The sequence below is a fragment of the Lithobates pipiens genome, unplaced genomic scaffold (genome assembly GCF_037356315.1).
Source record: "Lithobates pipiens isolate NorthernLeopardFrog02 unplaced genomic scaffold, aLitPip1_a1.2 Scaffold_13, whole genome shotgun sequence".
NCBI lineage: Eukaryota > Metazoa > Chordata > Amphibia > Anura > Ranidae > Lithobates > Lithobates pipiens.
Window position 1 is genome coordinate 200,721,804 of NW_027507718.1, and position 7,131 is coordinate 200,728,934.

Sequence of the window (7,131 nt, forward strand, 5' to 3'; positions counted from 1 at the left end):
TGGGCTGGGACAGGTACTCGGGTACTCTGATGGGCTGTGACAGGTACTCGGGTACTCTGATGGGCTGTGACAGGTACACAGGTACTCTGATGGGCTGTGACATAGTCGGGGTGTGACCATCTGTGATCGGCCGTGACTTCATCACGGCCGATCACGTGGTAAAGAGCCATAACCAATGGCTGTTCACCCCCTTCGGTGGCGAGCGTTGTCTCCGTGACACGCCGCCACCGAAGAAACAGGGATATGCACTCACGATCGCGCGCATTCCCTGTTTAAATGGGAGGCCGTCATATGACGGCCTCCCGCCACAATAGGTGTGCTGCCTGGCCGTCATTTGACGGTCGGCGGTCAGCATCTAGTTAATATTGGGGAAATGGGGATTAAAGGAAGGTACTATGGGAAATAATACAGGTTGGAAGCAAGTAGATAAGCAAAGTCAGAAGTGTGGGAAAGATATAGGAAAATAGGTTTTGGTAAACTACACAAAATTATTCTTAAATAGGAAAAGGGGAACACAAATTATAAGGAAGAGAGTCAATGTGAGAATTAAGGTGGAAGCAATCACTTTTTAGGAGTGTACATATATGGTTTGAATTTAGAATTTAAAACACTAAAGATAGGGTCATGGAATGTAAGAGGGTTGGGATCAGTAGGTAAAAAAGCAGCAGTATTTTCTATGTTGGAGAAGTATGGTGTAGAACTGGTTTCCCTGCAGGAAACACACCTAACGAAGGATACATTCCCGCAATTTCAGAAAAATATATATATCAATGTCAATATCACTCAGTTTATAGTTCTTATAGTAGGGGGGGTGAGTGTGATGGTGAGGACAGGGGTGATTTTTTCTTGCAGGCAAACCAGTATAGATGAATTAGGCCAATATGTTTTTCTTCATTGCCTGATTGACAATAGAGTGTTTGTAGTGGCAAATGTTTATATCCCTCCCCCATTTAAAATAAATGTTATGCTTAGATTAACCACTTAACAACCGGCCCATAGCCGAATGACGGCTACACATGACGTTGTTTAACTCTGGGAGGCCGTCATATGACGTCCTCCCAGAATTCCGCTCTCGCGCGCCCCCTGGGTCGCGCGCTCGAGAGCATCCGTGATCACGGATCACGGTAACAAACCGGCGTTCCTCCCTCCCCCTCTCTGTACCAATTGGTACAGCGGAGGGGGAAGAGATTGGTGTCAGCAGCGCTGTGGGCTGCATCTGCAGTGCCCACATCGCTGCTCACCAAAATTTAACCCCTCAATTCCCTACCATTACTCTGCAATACTCAGCCATTACTCTGCAGTACCAGCAAATACTCTGCAATACCCCCCCAATACTCTGCAGTACCAGCAAATACTCTGCAGTACCAGCAAATACTCTGCAATACCCCCCAATACTCTGCAGTACCAGCAAATACTCTGCAATACCCGCAAATACTCTGCAATACCCCCCCAATACTCTGCAGTACCAGCAAATACTGTGCAGTACCAGCAAATACTCTGCAATACCCCCCAATATTCTGCAGTACCAGCAAATACTCTGCAATACCCCCCAATACTCTGCAATACCCGCAAATACTCTGCAACAGCCGCAAATATTCTCCAACACCCGCCAATACTCTGCAAACACCCGCCAATACTCTGCAGTACAATTCCAGCCAATACTCTGCAATACCCTGCCAATACTCTGCAATACCCTGCCATAAATTGCCATACCCGGAGATACCCAGCCATACTCGGAGATACCCTGCAATACCCAGCCATAGTCGGTGATACCCTGCAATACCCAGCCATAGACATCCCCCTCCCGCCGCCTTCCGGTGCTTCTACCGACTCGCCAATACGATCAAAGCCAGCATCTTTTTTATTTTTTATTTCAGGCTTCCCAGTGTAGAGGTGACATGTGGGGTCTTATTGACCTCATATCTCACTGTAAAGAGGACCTGTCATGCCATATTCCTATTACAAGGGATGTTTACATTCCTTGTAATAGGAATAAAAGTGATCAAAAAAAATATTTTTGGGGAAAAAAATGTCAAACTAAAATAAATAAAGTAAAATTAACAATTAACAATTAAAAAAAAACATTTTTTAAAGCGCCCCTGTCCCCATGTGCTCGCATGCAGAAGCGAACGCATACGTAAGTCCCGCCCACATATGAAAACGGTGTCCAAACCACACATGTGAGTTATTGCTGCGAACGTTAGAGCAAGAGCAATAATTCTAGCCCTAGATCTCCTCTGTAACTCAAAAAAAATTTAAAGCGTCGCCTATGGGGATTTTTAAGCAGCGACGTTTGGCACCATTCCATGAGCGTGTGCAATTTTGAAGAGTGACATGTTAGGTATCTATTTACTCAGCGTAACTTCATCTTTCATGTTATGCAAAAATTGGGCTAACTTTACTGTGTTGTTTTTTTTTAAGCACAAAACTGTTTTTTTTCCAAAAAAAAGCATTAGAAAATTGCTGCACAAATACTGTGCGAGATAAAAAGTTGCAACGACCACCATTGTATTCTCCAGGGTGTTTGCTAAAAAAACATATATAATGTTTTGGGATTCTATGTAATTTTCTAGCAAAAAACTGATGATTTTTTCATGTAGGAGAGAAATGTCACAATTGTCCTGGGTGCTCCAGAACACCTGATGGCGCTCCCTGCATGTTAGGCCTCTGTATGTGGCCACACTGTGTAAAAGTTTCACACATGTGGTATCGCCGTACTCGGGAGTAATAGCAGAATGTGTTTTGGGGTGTAATTTGTGGTATGCATATGCTGTGTGTGAGAAATAAACTGATAATATGACAATTTTGTGAAAAAAAAAAAAGTAAAACAAATCTTGATTTTGCAAAGAATTGTGGGAAAAAATGACAACTTCAAAAAACTCATCATGCCTCTTAATAAATACATTGGAATGTCTTCTTTCCAAAAAGGGGTAATTTGGGGGTATTTGTACTTTTCTGGCATGTTAGGGTCTCAAGAATTGAAATAGGCCGTCAGTACTTCAGGTGTGATAAATTTTCAGATATTGGCACCATAGCTTGTGGACTCTATAAATTTCACAAATACCAAATAATATCCACCAATTTGTACTTATTTTTACCAAAGATATGTAGTAGTATAAATTTTGGCCAAAATTTATGAAGAAGAAATTACTAATCTGCTAAATGTTATAACAGAAACAAAGAAAAATTCATTTTTTTACAGAATTTTCGGTATTTTTTTCTTTTATAAAACGAAAAATTTAAAACCGAGCGGTGATTAAATACCATTAAATACCACCAAAAGAAAGCTCCATTTGTGTGAAAAAAAAGGACAAAAATTTCATATAGGTCCAGTGTTGCATGACTGAGTAATTGTCATTCAAAATGTGAGAGCACCGAAAGCTGAAAATTGGTCTGGTTATTAAGGGTGTTTAAGTGCCCAGTGGTCAAGTGGTTAAAATAATTCCTGCTAGATAAGCAAGATATACCAATTATAGCAGTGGGAGATTTTAATGAAGTCCTGGATCGTAAGTTGGATAGATTCCCCACCCGGAATATAGCAGAGTCCATTGAGAAGGGGCAGTTGAGTAAATTCCTGGAGGAGGTGGGATTACTGGATCTCTGGAGGGTGTGGAACCCAGGCGTTCAGCAATATTCTTGCTATTCGGCCTCGCATTCCACACTCTCCAGGGTAGACATGGCGTTGGGAAATGATAGAGTTTTACAGATCATGGAAAAAATAATATACTGGCCAAGAGGGATATCGGATCATTCCCCATTAGTAATTACGCTTAAAATGGGGGGGAGAAAAAATACAGAAGGAGTGGAAAATAAACCCATATTGGTTTGAATTATTTAAAAAATCAGATCCCTTCCCAAACTGAGATAATTTATAGAACTTAATGCAGGTACAGCAACGGCAGGGATACTATGGGATACCCTAAAAGCCTTTCTTAGGGGTATCCTAATACAGCAAGTGGCTAAATATAATAAGGATGCAACAACCTGGGTGGAAAGAATCAGGAGGGAAGTAGTTGCGGCTGAGGATAACTACATAATAGATCCAACATTGGAGAGGGAAAAAAACCTGGCTTGATAAACAAGAATATAAGTTGATAATTATGCAGAGGGTGGAGACTAAATGTCTCCTACAGTGACAGGCCTCCTTTGGAAAGATGTTGGTGCAATTGGTGAAGTCCAATTCCCCACCAGGAATCCACCATCACTGCAATTAGGTCCACAGGAGGGGAGATAACATCAAACCCTATAAAAATAGTGGAAAACTTTAAGGAATATTATAAAAGTTTGTACACAGCTCAAAAAAAAGGAGTGGGTATAATAGAGTATTTCCTGGGGAACCTGGAAATACTTCTAATTACACAAGAGGAAAGAGATAAATTAGAAACTTCAATAACACTTGTGGAACTCCAACAGGCAGTAGCCGTTTTAGCGAACCAAAAATCTCCTGGCCCAGATGGACTGCCAACTGAAACTTATAAATATTATGGGGATATTTTGTTGCCAGAACTATTAAAAACTTTAAAAGGAGTAGTTGAGGTGGGACATCTGCCCACATCAATAATGGAAGCAACTATTATAGTGCTTCACAAAGAAGGGAAGGACCCATTGGATGTTGCAGCATATAGGCTGATTTCCCTCTTATGTGCAGATGCAAAAATTCTAGCTAAAGTTCTTGCACCTAGGTTAAATGGACTCATTCCTAAATTGGTCCACCCTGACCGGGTGGGGTTTATATCCAACTGATCCACCAGTACAAATATCAGAAGAACTTTTTAAGTTTGCAAGCACCTATAGAAAATGAGGGATCAAGAGCTATATTGTCACTGGATGTGACTAAAGCTTTTGATACTGTAGAGTGGGGATATGTTTGGCGGGTGCTGGAGAAATTCGGATTTGCCCCCTCACTGATTGGTTGGATCAAAATGCTTTATGATAGGCCCATCGCAAGATTAAAAATTAACAAATTTTCAGACAGGATAGAATTGGAAAGGGGAACAACACAGGGGTGCCAATGTCTTCACTGCTCTTTGCCCTCGTAATGTAACCCTTGGCTATATCCATTAGAAAGAGCTCGGATATAATGGGGTTCCTTAAGAGGTCGGGAGAAGAACGAATAGCGCTATAAGCGCATGATATTTAGCTTTTTCTGGGAGACCTGGCTCACTCATTAGCAGGGTCAATGAATATAGTGGAGACATTTGGTAGTTTTACCGGGCTGGAAATAAACTGGGGGAAATCCGAGCTCTTCCCTATAGATATAATTAGGGAAGAGATAACATTAGAGAAGGCCCAATTGGCAGTTGTAGATGCTTTAAAGTATCTGGGGATAGTTATAACAAAAGATCCTAACCAATTTATAAATAAAAATCTTGTCCCACTTCTGTCTAAAAGAATCGATATCCGGAAACGTCTGCCGCTGTCAGTGGCAGGTAGATGTAGCTTGATAAAAATGATTTGGTTGCCCCAATTGATATATGTATTGCATAACGCTCCGGTGTGGATATCTAAAAAATGGTTTAATAAAATAGAGAGCCTTTTTAGGGAATTAATGTGGAAAGGCAGACAACCTAGGATACGTTTGTGTACACTGCAGCTTCCGGTGGGGGAAGGGGGAGTTGCTTTTCACAACCCTGAATATTATTATTTATCATCATAACTGCAGCAGTTAATGGGATGTGGTGACCAAAATGGAGGTACACCTAATGGAAAAACTCTGTTAACAGGAGCTTTGCACCACACAATAATAGAGGCATTGGAGATCGACTCCTTCTGTTATAATTATCCTACAATAAAAATGATAACTAGAATATGAAAACAGTTAAAAAGTTGATGAAATGCAAAGGGTTTAACACATATGCCCCCATCTGGAATAACAATAATTTGCAGAAAATTATTCCGATAGGAAAGAATAAAGAATGGAAAAAGCAGGGAATCAAAAGGTTGAGACAACTTTATGCGGGTAACACCCTTACAAAAATTTGCCGAGTTGAAAAGGGAATTTAACATTCCCAGAATACATTCTATACTTACCTGCAGATAAGCCATGACTTGAAAGTCCAATTTAGAAGTCAGTTTTTAGAATGGAAAGAAATCCCCATTTTACAATGTATACTACGGACAGGCTCTACCAAAGGCCTAATCTCAGAAATATACAGGCAGATAAGTAGAGAGGATAATGGGGAGGTGAAATTAGACTCAGTAAAAGCAAAATGGGAGCAGGATATAAGAGCAATATCCCAGGACCAGTGAAAGAGAATTTTGGAGGCGAGTCCTTCTGTATCGGTCTCACCCTCGCAGAAGATATCAAATCTACCGTAATGCTATTGATCAGAGCATACTACACTCCCAAGTGATTATTTAGGTTCGGAAAAAGACCGGACGATTGTTGTCCTAGATGTCGGGGGTCTGGGGACCTCCTACACATGATGTGGAGATGTCCCAAGCTGTTCCGGTACTGGGAAGGAGTGATTAACATCTTGAAAGAAACATTTGAAATTAGGATGGAAAAGGAAGTTAAGGTATGCATACTGGGATACAGGCAAGAGCAGGGAGAGAAGAAGAGTACTACAGTAGCTATCTTGAGGAATGTATTTCAAGCCAGGAAAATAATAACATGGAGATGGCAATCAAAGGAGCCTCCTACAGTAAGAAATTGGATAGATACAGTAAATGAAACCCTTCCTAAAGAGAGAGCCGCTTACATAAAGAGACGCAACCTAAAGTAGTTTGAAAGAATGTGGATACCCTGGATGGAAGGAAAATATAAAAACATAATAGGAAGATAAATATGTGGGTACTGGCAGGGGAGGGAGGGTGAAGGGATGGGGAAAACAAATTAATTAAATGGGGATAAAGGGTGTGTTTAGGGATGGATCGCCTTAGTTGCGACCTTCTGTTGCGTTTCTTTGCTGTGTGTAATATGCTTTCTCTTTCTCCTCTCATATTAATGTATGTGGATGGATTAAGTCTGGGATTTGTGGTGCAAATAATACTTGACAAAATAAGTATGTATAATAAAAAGTATTAATGTTTTTGTCAAAATATTTAAAAAATCTTAATAAAGAATACATTTTTAAAATATCATATGTGTAAATACAGATTTGCATGTCTGCAAATAAACTAAAAGGAAAA